This window comes from Montipora foliosa, unplaced genomic scaffold (genome assembly GCF_036669935.1).
Source record: "Montipora foliosa isolate CH-2021 unplaced genomic scaffold, ASM3666993v2 scaffold_347, whole genome shotgun sequence".
NCBI lineage: Eukaryota > Metazoa > Cnidaria > Anthozoa > Scleractinia > Acroporidae > Montipora > Montipora foliosa.
Window position 1 is genome coordinate 32,950 of NW_027179646.1, and position 14,776 is coordinate 47,725.

The 14,776-nt window shown below is 47.5% G+C and overlaps 7 non-coding genes and 2 pseudogenes across 7 annotated transcripts; 7 read left to right on the plus strand and 2 right to left on the minus strand.

The window, feature by feature from the left end:
• Nucleotides 1–3,942: 3,942 nt before the first annotated feature.
• LOC137987326 (U2 spliceosomal RNA) lies at nucleotides 3,943–4,118 on the plus strand (annotated as a pseudogene).
• Nucleotides 4,119–4,312: 194 nt separating this feature from the next.
• Nucleotides 4,313–4,476, plus strand: LOC137987315 (U1 spliceosomal RNA). Its single transcript, XR_011120435.1, has one exon. It is a non-coding gene; the product is annotated as a U1 spliceosomal RNA (small nuclear RNA).
• A 976-nt stretch (nucleotides 4,477–5,452) lies between these two features.
• LOC137987332 (5S ribosomal RNA) lies at nucleotides 5,453–5,571 on the minus strand. The gene has a single exon (XR_011120447.1). It is a non-coding gene; the product is annotated as a 5S ribosomal RNA (ribosomal RNA).
• Nucleotides 5,572–5,838: 267 nt separating this feature from the next.
• LOC137987322 (U2 spliceosomal RNA) lies at nucleotides 5,839–6,030 on the plus strand. Its single transcript, XR_011120441.1, has one exon. It is a non-coding gene; the product is annotated as a U2 spliceosomal RNA (small nuclear RNA).
• Nucleotides 6,031–6,222: 192 nt separating this feature from the next.
• On the plus strand, nucleotides 6,223–6,386 carry LOC137987316 (U1 spliceosomal RNA). Its single transcript, XR_011120436.1, has one exon. It is a non-coding gene; the product is annotated as a U1 spliceosomal RNA (small nuclear RNA).
• Nucleotides 6,387–7,358: 972 nt separating this feature from the next.
• On the minus strand, nucleotides 7,359–7,477 carry LOC137987333 (5S ribosomal RNA). The gene has a single exon (XR_011120448.1). It is a non-coding gene; the product is annotated as a 5S ribosomal RNA (ribosomal RNA).
• A 267-nt stretch (nucleotides 7,478–7,744) lies between these two features.
• LOC137987323 (U2 spliceosomal RNA) lies at nucleotides 7,745–7,936 on the plus strand. Its single transcript, XR_011120442.1, has one exon. It is a non-coding gene; the product is annotated as a U2 spliceosomal RNA (small nuclear RNA).
• A 5,673-nt stretch (nucleotides 7,937–13,609) lies between these two features.
• LOC137987330 (U2 spliceosomal RNA) lies at nucleotides 13,610–13,765 on the plus strand (annotated as a pseudogene).
• Nucleotides 13,766–13,957: 192 nt separating this feature from the next.
• Nucleotides 13,958–14,123, plus strand: LOC137987317 (U1 spliceosomal RNA). The gene has a single exon (XR_011120437.1). It is a non-coding gene; the product is annotated as a U1 spliceosomal RNA (small nuclear RNA).
• The last annotated feature ends 653 nt before the right edge of the window (nucleotides 14,124–14,776 follow it).

Here is a 14,776-nt window from a genome sequence, read left to right on the forward strand (position 1 = left end):
TTCCCTTAAGGAAACCAACTCAACCTACTGTGTATTCTGGGCGATCTACTGACACACAGGCAGAAAAAACGTGAAAATTCAGAACCATCGGATGGTGAAATATCTCCCAAGAAAACCGGACGAACAAGCATAAAAAACGCAAGTAACTGTTGTGAGTGTAATTTTGATAACCTGCCCGATTTATCTCTAACTCATATTTATGTTTCAAGCTAAATTAGTCACTCTAAACATCCGAGGGTTTGGCAACGGGTCCAAACAACAGTTGATTTTTGATTTTGCCAAATCTACGCGAGCAGATTTTATTTGTTTACAAGAGATTTTGCTTTCACAACCCGATGCAATTAATTGTTTGCGAGCCAAATGGCCCGGTAAGAGTTTCTGGTCTCCCGCGCTAGGTAAACAGGGTGGCGTAGCGATTCTGGTAGCCGAAAATTCACGTTTTGAAGTTCTCAGCTGGTCGAAAGATACATCGGGCAGAGTTATCAGTCTGTTAGTAAAAGTGGATAATTTACGTTTTAATGTTTTGAATATTTATGCTCCCACCAATCCTACTGAGCGAAGAGTTTTCCTTGAAACTCTGCCCAATTTTTTCATGCCTAATTCCTCGAGGATCATTGCCGGTGATTTTAATTGTTATGAATGTGATCTTGATAAATTCGGGGGCAATTCCTCGCTCTCTGCTGACCTTACCGATTTTCGTGTCACTCACCAGTTAATTGATTCTTGGCGTGTGAAACACGCCAGAATGGCCCAGTGTACCTGGTTTAATTCGACTAAAACTATCGGATCACGGCTGGATAATTTTTTATTACCAAGGATTTAAGTCCTAACATTGATTCGTGCGAAATTTCTCCCTGTGTTTTTTCGGATCATGATTCTGTTTTTCTCTCACTTGAATTAGCACATGTTCGTTCTCACGGTCCAGGAATTTGGTGTCTTAATTCCACTCTTTTAGAAGATTCCGAATTTTGTCGTTTGGTTTCATGTCTGATCCGGACTCATCTTGAATACAAGGAAACCTTTCCGTCCCTGCACGATTGGTGGGATTTTCTTAAACAATCCTTGAAAATCGAAATGATCAAATTTAGCAAAGATAAACAGCGTAGATTAAACTCTGATAAAGTGCGAGCTGTCAATCAACTCACAACCGCAAAACAAACATTGATTAATGGAGATGAATCAGCCAAACCGATTATTGAGCGTTTAGAACACGAAATCCAGTCTATGAATTATGTTCAACAACAGTCCTGGCAAATTCGAAGCCGAGCAAAGTGGTTGGAAGAGGGCGAGAAGCCCACGAAATATTTTTTCAAACTTCACGCTTCTCGCACGCAAAAGAATTTTGTTGACAGTGTTTTCGATGCGGCCGGAAGTGAGGTTTCGTCTCAACAAGATATTGAACGAGCTCATTTTGATTTTTACAGTCACCTTTATTCTAAAAACCCTATTGATTTGGATGTTCAATCTGCCCTTCTCTCGAATTTAAATACTGTTCTATCAGAAGAACAACAGTCGACTTGTGAGGGATATCTCACTTTAAATGAAATTGACACCGCTCTGAAAAGTCTCGCTTCCGATAAAACTCCCGGTCTGGATGGACTTCCGCGAGAGTTTTACGTGAAATTCTGGGATCTTTTAGGCCCTATTCTTGTAGACCTGTATAATTTCAGCCTCGATAAAGGTTTTTTTAGCCCCAGTATGCAACAAAGCGCTACACGTCTAATTTTTAAGAAGGATGATAAACGCGACTTGAAAAATTGGCGACCGATTTCACTTCTAAATGTTGATTACAAAATTTGTTCCAAAGCGCTCGCCAACCGCCTATCGCAGGTTCTTGGCTCTTTGATTCACGAAGATCAAACATGTTCTGTACCCGGTCGAACCATTTTTGACAATTTATTTCTTTTGCGTGACACCTTGGACTATGTAAACATTACGAATGAACCCGGCATTCTGTTAAGTCTCGATCAAGAAAAAGCCTTTGATCGCGTAGATCGTAGTTTTTAATGAACACTTTGCAACGCTTCGGTTTTGGCCCTTTTTTCGACGCTGGATATCCTCTCTGTATTCTCAAGCCTCTATGCGTGTTATTGTTAATGGGTTTCTGACTGATTCAATTCCAATTAATCGTGGCGTTCGACAGGGGGATTCCCTGTCGCCCTTATTGTATATTTTATGTGCTGAAACACTTGCAGCAAACATTCGTCACGATCAGACCATCCAGGGTTTTCTCCTCCCCGGGGCAGGGGGCAGGTATTTTAAAATTCAGCAGTATGCAGATGATTCTACTTGTTTTGTCAAAGATGTTTATTCCTTGAATCGATTATTCCTTTTACTCAGTAAATATGAACAAGGCACTGGTGCTAAATTGAACATGTCTAAAACAGAGGCTATGTGGTTAGGATCTTGGCGTACCTGTCCTGCCCAGCCCCTGGGGTTAACTTGGGTTTCTAAAATGAAAATACTTGGAGTTTGGTTTAGTAATGGTAATGTTAATGTAGATCCTGAAAACTGGCTACCTCGCCTATCTAAACTGGAAGCCAATTTGAACCTGTGGAAATCCAGATCTCTCTCATTTGTTGGAAAAACCATGATTGTGAACACTATAGGTGCTAGTAAATTTTGGTATCTAGCCAAAGTTCTCTCCCTCCCAGAATTTATAGTAGTCAGATTTAAGAAGTTAGTGTACCCCTTTCTCTGGGGGTCCAAGATAGAAAACGATTAAACGGACCACGCTGTCAGCCCCTATTCGACAAGGGGGCCTGGGTCTCATTGACTTTATCTGTAAGAGTAAAGCCTTGAAAGTTTCTTCTCTGGTGCACACAATTTCTAGACCTGACTCCAAGGACTTTTATTTGTTAAAGTATTTTGTGGGATCCCAGTTGGCTCGCCTCCGATCTGACTGGTCCTTCCTTAGAGATAATTCTACACCTAGTGCCATTAGTCCTACTGTTTATTACAACACTTGTCTCCAGTCTCTCTCTCATTTGGTATCCAGACTTAGGCCTAACACAGTATTTGATTTTACCTCGAAGAATTGTTATCAGGAATTTCTTAAGGAAACAATGACCTCCCCCATCCTGTCTCACCAATGGGCCCCTTTTTTGACTCCTAGTTTTGACCTTGACAAGCATTGGTCACTAGTACGAGACCCCTTTACTGAGAATTTTAAGAATGACCTTAGTTGGTTAATTATTTTGCGAGCAATCAAAGTTCGGGACTCCCTACACACGTGGGGCTATGCCGATTCAAACGTTTGCGCTCATTGCCAGCGCAAAGAAACCATTGATCATTGTTTCCTCAACTGTAAACGAGCAAAGGGGGTGTGGCGTCATTTTCTCCCCACCCTCTCTGCCCTTCTGGCTCGGCCCTTCCTAGCGAATGTTACCACTGTTTTGTTTCTCAATTTTCCGGACAACGGGAAGACAGCTCGACTTTCAAGACATATTATCAAGTCTATCTTGTATGGCATTTGGACATTCCGAAACAAAGCAACTTTTCATAACGGTAAAGAAGACGCTCAGGCTATTTTGAAATATATCCGGCAGGATATCGCAACACGAATTAAAGTTGATTTTCTACGCATGCCTTACAGAACATTTGAAAACTTGTGGTGTCATCCGCTGATATGTAAGGTCGTTTCAAAGGAACTTGTCATCAACCTATAACTTCATCGGTAGACCTCCTGTAATCTTAGTTATTAACGATACTCTCGGCTTGTAACAACTGTAGCCAAGTACCTTACCGTAGTATCACAGTTCTTTTTTGGACCAACTAAGATAACGTTTGTTTACTATTGTGATTATTATGAATGATGTTATACCTTAACTTATTGTCATTTAGGAGTGTAAATCAAGCGAGGTGTCTCTTTAATGTCTATAGGTTAAGAGTAGCTTGTAATTAACTGAACCCCCTTTGGGGTCCAGAATGCACATTTAAAATAAACATTTTAAAAGAAAAAAAATCTGTTCTTATCAGCTTAATATCTGATACGCTGCTCATCGAGCAGCTCATATATTAAACTGATTTTTGGAACTGGGCCGTGGAAAAGAGGCTTGCCTCGTCCCGGCCACGGGTTGCCTCGGTATAGCACTACCTCCGAGCGTGGCCCACTTCCCTCTGGGGAAGAAATAATCAAGTGAAAGCAGAACAAATGACCAAGCAACCAACCTTCACATTCTCTTCTCTTTTCTAGGTAGCATAGCAGCGAGTGGACAGCACGACACGACAGGACGAGGAGCACGTGACCCCCATTACCACATGGTATGCGCAGACAAGTTGCGTTTTGCGGTTCCGGAGAGGTTGAAAAGGCATACTTACCTGACGCGGGAGGCACTGTGATCAGGGAGGCAGTCCTCTCAAGGTGAGGCTCTTTCATTGCACTTCGATTGGGTTGACCCTTGCGATTACCCCAAATGTGGGTAACTCGAGCGTATAATTTCTGGTAGTGGGGACCTGCGTTCGCGCTAGTCCCCGCACCAAACCCCGGTGGCAAAGTTGGCTAATGGGAAGGTTTGTTGGTAACGTTTCAGGCAGGGCAGGGAAGGAGATGCGGTGGCGGTGTAAGGACTAAGGAAGGTGAGTTGTATTTGTGAATTCCACTGCTGAAATTGTAGGTGAATGTTCCGTACTTGGTGCACTGCAAAACTGTGATTTTATTTCTTTCATTCTTGGCCGTAGAGAGAGCGAGAGGACGTGTTTATTTCAGCCGCATCGATTTCCATCGATAGACGAGTGAGACAAGAAAATGCCAGCGGGTCGAGCTCTTATCCTCGTGCATCGTTTCGAAAACGTAAGTGGATGTGTGTTTGTACTGCTCCATCGCGATAGATTTCTTTTGCGTTGTGTTATGTTGCGTTCTGGAGAGCCCGTTTTGCATTGAGTAACTGAGGACCCGCCAGATCAGTTGGCGTTACATTTCTGTGGCCAACACTTTGTGGTTTCTCTATGTTATCAGTTAATTGGATTGTTATCATAAAAAGTAAATCTTTCATGGTCAGGATAGTGTCTTATCGGCCCTTTGAATACGTACTGTCCGTGTTGAGCAGGGAACAGTAAGACTTTGAAGTGCGCTACGTCACGTAAGTCACGTTTTCGCAGGATCAATGTTGTAGTGTTGTAGCCTTCGTTGTATGCATATCATCCGGGCTAGGTTAACTTCCATCTAATGCATAACAGTGCATGCATTTTTTACTTGTCGTATCCTGTTCTTTGCTCACACGAAAAGATACGTTTCATGTCATAAACGTTGGATTGATAAGATCTCGCGCGCACGCGCTCCCTTGGGAATACAAGTTCCACTTTCTCGTGTGAACTATTTTGTTTTTGTTGTATGTCTCATCTTTGACATATCGTTGGCATGTTGTGTTCAAAAAACCTGGTTTGGAATGTTCTTTCATTAAAGGAAACTGAGATTTTTTGAGATAATCAAGTGTACAGAAGGAAAAAGGGAAGCCTACAACACGGGGTATTCCCAGGCGGTCTCCCATCCAAGTACTAACCCCGCCCGACAGGGCTTAACTTCGGTGATCGGACGAGAACCGGTGTTTTCCCTGTGGTATGGTCGTAGACAAGTAATTCGCCGTGAAAATTAACTTTGTTATAAGGGAAAATAAAAACGAGGTCAGAGCAAGCACAATGTGCATTTGTCCTCTTGCCGTCAACGCAAGTGCCATGCAATGCTGGTCCTGCTGCCCACTGTACAAGGGCGATCGTTGTGTGCGCCTCGCTTTCAGGTTGGCTTTGGGCATTCCTTCCTTGGCACGGATTGTAATCGGACCACCATATCTCGTGGCCATGAGACTGGGAGCACCTTGTCCGCTGTGAGCATTTACGGGCATCGCTTCTCGGCCTTTTGGCTAAGATCAAGTGTAGTATCTGTTCTTATCAGCTTAATATCTGATACGCTGCTCATCGAGCAGCTCATATATTAAACTGATTTTTGGAACTGGGCCGTGGAAAAGAGGCTTGCCTCGTCCCGGCCACGGGTTGCCTCGGTATAGCACTACCTCCGAGCGTGGCCCACTTCCCTCTGGGGAAGAAATAATCAAGTGAAAGCAGAACAAATGACCAAGCAACCAACCTTCACATTCTCTTCTCTTTTTAGGTAGCATAGCAGCGAGTGGACAGCACGACACGACAGGACGAGGAGCACGTGACCCCATTACCACATGGTATGCGCAGACAAGTTGCGTTTTGCGGTTCCGGAGAGGTTGAAAAGGCATACTTACCTGACGCGGGAGGCACTGTGATCAGGGAGGCAGTCCTCTCAAGGTGAGGCTCTTTCATTGCACTTCGATTGGGTTGACCCTTGCGATTACCCCAAATGTGGGTAACTCGAGCGTATAATTTCTGGTAGTGGGGACCTGCGTTCGCGCTAGTCCCCGCACCAAACCCCGGTGGCAAAGTTGGCTAATGGGAAGGTTTGTTGGTAACGTTTCAGGCAGGGCAGGGAAGGAGATGCGGTGGCGGTGTAAGGACTAAGGAAGGTGAGTTGTATTTGTGAATTCCACTGCTGAAATTGTAGGTGAATGTTCCGTACTTGGTGCACTGCAAAACTGTGATTTTATTTCATTCTTGGCCGTAGAGAGAGCGAGAGGACGTGTTTATTTCAGCCGCATCGATTTCCATCGATAGACGAGTGAGACAAGAAAATGCCAGCGGGTCGAGCTCTTATCCTCGTGCATCGTTTCGAAAACGTAAGTGGATGTGTGTTTGTACTGCTCCATCGCGATAGATTTCTTTTGCGTTGTGTTATGTTGCGTTCTGGAGAGCCCGTTTTGCATTGAGTAACTGAGGACCCGCCAGATCAGTTGGCGTTACATTTCTGTGGCCAACACTTTGTGGTTTCTCTATGTTATCAGTTAATTGGATTGTTATCATAAAAAGTAAATCTTTCATGGTCAGGATAGTGTCTTATCGGCCCTTTGAATACGTACTGTCCGTGTTGAGCAGGGAACAGTAAGACTTTGAAGTGCGCTACGTCACGTAAGTCACGTTTTCGCAGGATCAATGTTGTAGTGTTGTAGCCTTCGTTGTATGCATATCATCCGGGCTAGGTTAACTTCCATCTAATGCATAACAGTGCATGCATTTTTTACTTGTCGTATCCTGTTCTTTGCTCACACGAAAAGATACGTTTCATGTCATAAACGTTGGATTGATAAGATCTCGCGCGCACGCGCTCCCTTGGGAATACAAGTTCCACTTTCTCGTGTGAACTATTTTGTTTTTGTTGTATGTCTCATCTTTGACATATCGTTGGCATGTTGTGTTCAAAAAACCTGGTTTGGAATGTTCTTTCATTAAAGGAAACTGAGATTTTTTGAGATAATCAAGTGTACAGAAGGAAAAAGGGAAGCCTACAACACGGGGTATTCCCAGGCGGTCTCCCATCCAAGTACTAACCCCGCCCGACAGGGCTTAACTTCGGTGATCGGACGAGAACCGGTGTTTTCCCTGTGGTATGGTCGTAGACAAGTAATTCGCCGTGAAAATTAACTTTGTTATAAGGGAAAATAAAAACGAGGTCAGAGCAAGCACAATGTGCATTTGTCCTCTTGCCGTCAACGCAAGTGCCATGCAATGCTGGTCCTGCTGCCCACTGTACAAGGGCGATCGTTGTGTGCGCCTCGCTTTCAGGTTGGCTTTGGGCATTCCTTCCTTGGCACGGATTGTAATCGGACCACCATATCTCGTGGCCATGAGACTGGGAGCACCTTGTCCGCTGTGAGCATTTACGGGCATCGCTTCTCGGCCTTTTGGCTAAGATCAAGTGTAGTATCTGTTCTTATCAGCTTAATATCTGATACGCTGCTCATCGAGCAGCTCATATATTAAACTGATTTTTGGAACTGGGCCGTGGAAAAGAGGCTTGCCTCGTCCCGGCCACGGGTTGCCTCGGTATAGCACTACCTCCGAGCGTGGCCCACTTCCCTCTGGGGAAGAAATAATCAAGTGAAAGCAGAACAAATGACCAAGCAACCAACCTTCACATTTCTCTTCTCTTTTCTAGGTAGCATAGCAGCGAGTGGACAGCACGACACGACAGGACGAGGAGCACGTGACCCCCATTACCACATGGTATGCGCAGACAAGTTGCGTTTTTGCGGTTCCGGAGAGGTTGAAAAGGCATACTTACCTGACGCGGGTTTTTATTATCTGCCAGGTTCGTGCCTTTCCTTGTGGTACGCGTAAGTTCCGTATTGGAATTGGAGTGTGGGGACAAGCGTTTTTGGGATTTGTGGTAAGATTTTTGATTCCTGAGTTTTACTGGTGACCCTCCTGGGGACTTATGCTTGGCGTCCTGCCATAACCCAGGGTAGCCAGTCTTTCTGTTCCCTTCCTGGGAGCTTTGCTTTCCGGGGGGACTGTTTTTTCTCTTTTTCCCTTTTCATCATGCCTCTTGCGGCCTTTAAGAGGACAGTAGTCCTCGACCTTTCCGATGTTCCAACCTCTGTTCCCAGGGCGGAACTTGTTACAGCCATCAAGGGAAAGTTCACCCCCTTTGTGATTGACAGTATTCAGTTTGTTCCCGTAAAACTGGTTCAGATTACTTTCGCTGACCCAAAATGTAAAAATATTGTTGAAGGTTATGATTTTGTCACTTTAGCTGGTGCTAAGTGCAAAGTCATGTATGCTGGGCCTCGAGCTCAAAATGTTATGTTGTATCACTATCCCTTTGAGGAGAGTGATGATCGCCTCCGGCCCTACTTTTCCTCGTACGGGAAGGTGGAGACGATAAGGCACCAGCATTACCCGGGTGACCCTGCAATCTGCACTGGAGCCCGTATCATCAAAATGGTTCGTTCTGGCCGGATCCCTCGTAATCTGGACATTGCTGGATATAAATGTAAGGTGTGGTATGTGGGTCAGCCGGCCGAATGTGATATCTGTCGTGGGGAACACCTCACCAAAAACTGTGACTTGCGCGGGAAGTGCCGCAGGTGTCGGGAGCCTGGTCACATGGCCAGGGATTGCCCAACCCCCCCAATGCCTGGGGGAACCCACCATCTTCGCCTGCGACCCCCGCCCATCCGTCCGCTTCACTTGTTGTTGGTGCCACTCCCCCGGAGTCGCTGCCTCCCCTCCTGGATGTCAGTTCTGGTCCTGAGGACCTTCCCACTTCTCCTGCAAGCTCTGACCATGAGGACTCTGGGGACGAGGGGGTAACCCTTCGTCCTCCTGCCCCCACGCAACCTGGTATTTCAAGTTGGGGTTCCCACACCGACCTCAGGGACAATGAGTTATCCCCCCTGGTACTCCACCCATGGCCTCTCCTGCCACCAGTAAATGTTAAGGAGGGTGCGGCCCTCCCTAAAACGGTAATGGTGGGTCCTCGACGCGCGTGCAGGTGGCTGCCTCCCCCGCCGCTGCGTCTGATGGTTTGGCTGCGCCACAGAGTAATACAATGTTAACACTAGTAGTAACGTAGTTGGTGTAATGGACAATACTACTATAGTTAATGGAAAAGAAATGGAAATGGATAATAGTAATAATGTAGTTACTGGAAAAGAAATGACAAATAATGCTGTAGTTAATGGAAAAGAAATGGAAATGGATAATAGTAATAATGGAAAAGAAATGGATACGAATGATAATGAACTAGTTAATGAGACTGAATACAGTCAAAGTATATTTAGTGACGATGACCCTTTAACGGGCATCAATGTAACCCCTGTAAATACCCCACAGGTTCTATCTCTGTCTCCCGTAATGGTTAACGAGGTCGAGCTGACTGATTCACCAGTCACTAAGCGTGGACTTTCGGATGTTGAGGCTTCCTCTGATGATCAGGTCAAGTCTAAGAAGAAAGCGAAGAAACCTCTTCCTGGTTCTGCGGTCCCCGGCCGCTCGAAGTCTGGAAAGGGCAGGGAGTCTGGGAGGGCTGTTCATTCTGGCCTTCCCTCCTTGGCTCCCCCTGCCCCGGTTCGGAGCCGTCGCTCCTAGTTGTGCTGTCTCTCTCTTTCTTCTCAGTTATGGCTCTCTCTATCCTCTCCTTAAACACCAATGGTCTCAGGGACTCGTCCAAGCGCGCTGGTGTTCTGCACTGGTTACGTTCCTTTCCTCAGGTCCCTGACATTGTCTGCCTACAAGAGGGCCCACTGCTCTTCAGACAGTGAATGTCAGTCTGGTTTCGTTCATCTGGTTTTAATGCAGTTGCTTCTGTTGGCTCTGCACACTCTTGTGGTTGCATCATTTTATTCCGCCCCACGGTCACCCTTACGAGCTCTTGGTGTGACACCGCTGGGCGTGTTGTTTTTTGCCACTTTACCCATTCTGGGCACCCGTTTCGTATCTGCTGTCTCTACGCCCCCAATCGCAACCCAGCCCGTGACGACTTCCTGGACGACGTCTCGTCTTGGGTTGATCCCACCTATCCGACCTTCCTTGCCGGGGACTTTAACACTGTGTTCGACCGCGCCCTCGATCGTCGGGGCTCCAATGTCTCTGACACTTCCCGCGAAAGTACTGCTACCTTAAAACGTCTTTTTGACTCCTGCTGTTGTCTGGACATTTGGAGGCACCTGCATCCTTCCGATTCTGCCTTCTCTTGGACTCGCTCAGACGGCCTTATGGCCTCCCGTATTGATCTCATTGGTGCCCCGTACTCCTGTTACCATCAGTCTTGACTTGCGATATTATTCCTTGTCCGTTTTCGGATCACTGTGGTGTGGTGCTTTCTTGTAGTGTCCCAGACATTGCTGCTCCTGGGACAGTTTCTGGAAGCTCAACATTTCTGTCCTCAATGATGAGGACTATATCCAGCATATCACTAATTTTTGGTCCGTTTGGAGGCAGTCCATGCTGTCCTTCCCGTCACTAGCTAAGTGGTGGGATAAGGGCAAGAGCCAAATCAAAGGCCTCACAATTAAATATTGCGCTGAGCGCTCGAAAGAAAACATCGCAGTGTCGAGACCTCCTTGGCCGACTAGCTGGGCATCTTAAGAACCGTGTTGATGCCGGTTTCACCTCCTGTGTTGAGCCGTACCATTCTACCCTGTCTGCCCTTGCTGCCCTAGACCTCGAGGCAGCTCGGGGAGCCCAAGTCCGTGCTCGGGCCAATGGGTTGAGGAAGGTGAAACCTCCTCGGCCTTTTTCTTCCGTCTGGAAAAGAAGCGTGCCGCCGACCGACTTATTTCAGCACTTCGATGCGATGATGGCACAGTGGTCTCGAGTTCAAAGGACCTATGCCAGGCTTTTGCTTCCTTTTATTCTAACTTGTTTAGTGCCGAGCCTACTGACGGGGACGTGGCTCTTTCCCTGCTCGACGCCCTCACCTCCACCTTGTCCGCCGACCAGGCTCAACAGTGTGATGGTCCTCTCCAGTCGGAGGAGTGTTATACTGCTTTATGTGGGATGGCTCGAGGCAAGACCCCGGGCTTGGATGGCCTCCCTATGGAGTTTTATGTCAAATTCTGGCCGGTGCTCGGACAGGACCTCGTGCTCGTCCTGAACTCATGTTATGAGGCTGGCACTCTCAGCCTCTCTCAGCGTCGAGGCATCATTTCTCTCATCTTTAAGACGGGTGACCGGCTGAACCCTCGTAACTGGCGGCCAATTTCCCTCCTTAGTGTGGACTACAAGCTCGCTGCCCGCGTCATCGCTGGGCGTCTCCTGAAGGTTATTCATGCCGTGGTGGCTGAGGATCAAACCTGTGGTGTCCCCGGTCGTTATATTGGTGAGAACGTCGCTTATCTCCGAGACATGGTCCATTACGCCACGCAATCCGGGTCTCCTTGTGCCATCCTCTCGCTCGACCAAGAAAAAGCGTTTGATCGCGTTGATTGGTCCTTTCTGCATGCCACCCTCTGCAGAATGGGTTTCCAAACCTCCTTTCTGCGCTGGATCCGCCTTTTCTATAATGCTGTTCAGAGTGCTGTCATTGTTAACGGTCATGTCTCAAACTTTTTCAGTCTCACACGGGGGGTGCGTCAAGGCTGCCCCCTCGCACCTTTGCTGTATGTTATGGTCGCTGAGGTCTTGGCCGCCAATATTCGAGCAAATCCCGCCATTACTGGACCTTTGCTGCCTGGACTGCCCTCACCGCTCTCTCCAATTTCCCAGTACGCGGATGACACATCGCTCATCTTGTCCTCCGATGCCTCCATTAGGGCTGTTTTTGACACCTACACAAGGTATGAGCTTGGTTCTGGATCCAAGCTCAACCTGACAAAGTCTCGCGGCTTGTGGCTGGGGTCTTGGGCTGGCCGAACTGACCCCCCTGTCCCTCTCGACTGGACATCTTCTAAGCTTAAAATCCTCGGAGTCTTCATTGGCCCGCATGACATTGATGAACTAATTGGCGGCCTCGGATAGAGGCTGTGGAACGCGTCCTCTCCTCCTGGCGTCAGCGCTCCTTGTCTTTTCATGGCAAGGCTTTGGTCATCAATTGCCTGGCCCTCGCCAGGGTTTGGTATGTGGCATCCCTGGTCCACATGCCCCCCTGGGTACTTAAAGAACTTAACTCCCTTGTTTTCTCATTCTTCTGGAAAACCAAGCGGGAGCTCGTTGCACGTGCTGTGGTCGTTCAGCCCACATCGCTGGGAGGTTTCTCGGTGGTGGACATTAAGCTCAAGGTTTGGTCGCTTCTGGGTCAGTGGGTCAAACGGTCTACTTTGTCCTCGTCAAGCTGGTCCTCCTTTGTGTCGTACTGGTTTCAATCGTGTTTTGCTGCCTCCTCTCTTGATGTTTTCTCCCGTCCCGCTGCCTTCGACAGGTCCCTGTTACCGCCATTTTACTCCTCTTTGCTTTTGGCCTGGGAGTCGCTTGGTGGCTCTTTTTCCCCCTCCCGGGGAACTTTGGTTTTCGCATCCTCTGACCCTCACGTTGTCGCCTCCGTGGCTTTTTTTCTCTGCCAAAGTCGGTTACCAGTTTCTTTTATCCTGTTCCTCTGTCACACCGCACTGTGTAGTTAAGTTCTTTCCCTCCTTTGGGGACCTTTACTGGTATGATACGTGGCGCCAGTTCCACTTCTTTGATTTTGACCGCTTTGTTGTTGATTTCTCCTGGAAGGTAGCTCATGGTGTGATTTACACTGCTGAGCGTCTTCTCTCTTTTGGTTTATCTGTCTCCTCCGCTTGTTTTTGTGGTCCTGTCGTCGAGTCACTGTCGCATTTGCTCTTTGTGTGTCCCCTTGCTCAAAGTGTTGTTGGTTGGCTACAGTCCCTCCTTTTTCATTTCTCGCCTATGTGTCCTGTGCTTGAGCGTCGCCATTTACTTTTTGGTTTCAATTCCACTGAGCTTCACGCAGTGCCCAAAGTCTTCAGTTACCTGTTGTGTGCCTGTAAGTTTCACATCTGGCTGGCCCGCAATGACTACCGCTTTCGTTCTGTCAACCTGGGGCCCTCGCCGTCATTGAGGGAGCAAAGGCCCGTGTCAAGTTCCACCTCCCCTTGCTCTTCAAGCGTTTTTCAACCCGGAGACGTCGACGTTATTTTGCCCGCCAGTGGGGGGCGGATGGAGTCATCGCCTCTATGTTTCCAACAAGCTCGTTTTTCGCTTCGGGCCACCTGCTTAATTCACCCTCTGTACCACCTGATTTGCTTAGTTTTATTTCGCCTCTGTCGCCTAATACTGGTGACCAATGCCTCAGGCGTTGGATGAGTCTGTCGACTGGTGACCTTTGGTCTTTAATCTGATACGCTGCTCATCGAGCAGCTCATATTAAACTGATTTTTGGAACTGGGGCCGTGGAAAAGAGGCTTGCCTCGTCCCGGCCGGGTTGCCTCGGTATAGCACTACCTCCGAGCGTGGCCCACTTCCCTCTGGGGAAGAAAATATCAAGTGAAAGCAGAACAATGACCAAGCAACCAACCTTCACATTCTCTTCTCTTTTCTAGGTAGCATAGCAGCGAGTGGACAGCACGACACGACAGGACGAGGAGCACGTGACCCCATTACCACATGGTATGCGCAGACAAGTTGCGTTTTGCGGTTCCGGAGAGGTTGAAAAGGCATACTTACCTGACGCGGGAGGCACTGTGATCAGGGAGGCAGTCCTCTCTCAAGGTGAGGCTCTTTCATTGCACTTCGATTGGGTTGACCCTTGCGATTACCCCAAACGCGGGTAACTCGCGCGTATAATCTCTGGTAGTCGGCCCCTGCGCTCGCGCTCGCCCCCGCACCCAAACCCCGGTGGCAAAGTTGGCTAATGGGAAGGTTTGTTGGTAACGTTTCAGGCAGGGCAGGGAAGGAGATGCGGTGGCGGTGTAAGGACTAAGGAAGGTGAGTTGTATTTGTGAATTCCACTGCTGAAATTGTAGGTGAATGTTCCGTACTTGGTGCACTGCAAAACTGTGATTTTATTTCTTTCATTCTTGGCCGTAGAGAGAGCGAGAGGACGTGTTTATTTCAGCCGCATCGAGTTCCATCGATAGACGAGTGTGAGACAAGAAAATGCCAGCGGGTCGAGCTCTTATCCTCGTGCATCGTTTCGAAACGTAAGTGGATGTGTGGTTGTACTGCTCCATCGCGATAGATTTCTTTTGCGTTGTGTTATGTTGCGTTCTGGAGAGCCCGTTTTGCATTGAGTAACTGAGGACCCGCCAGATCAGTTGGCGTTACATTTCTGTGGCCAACACTTTGTGGTTTCTCTATGTATCAGTTAATTGGATTGTTATCATAAAAAGTAAATCTTTCATGGAAGGATAGTGTCTTATCGGCCCTTTGAATACGTACTGTCCGTGTTAGAGCAGGGAACAGTAAGAAATTTGAAGTGCGCTTACGTCACGTAAGTCACGTTTTCGCAGGATCAATGTTGTAGTGTTGTAGCCTT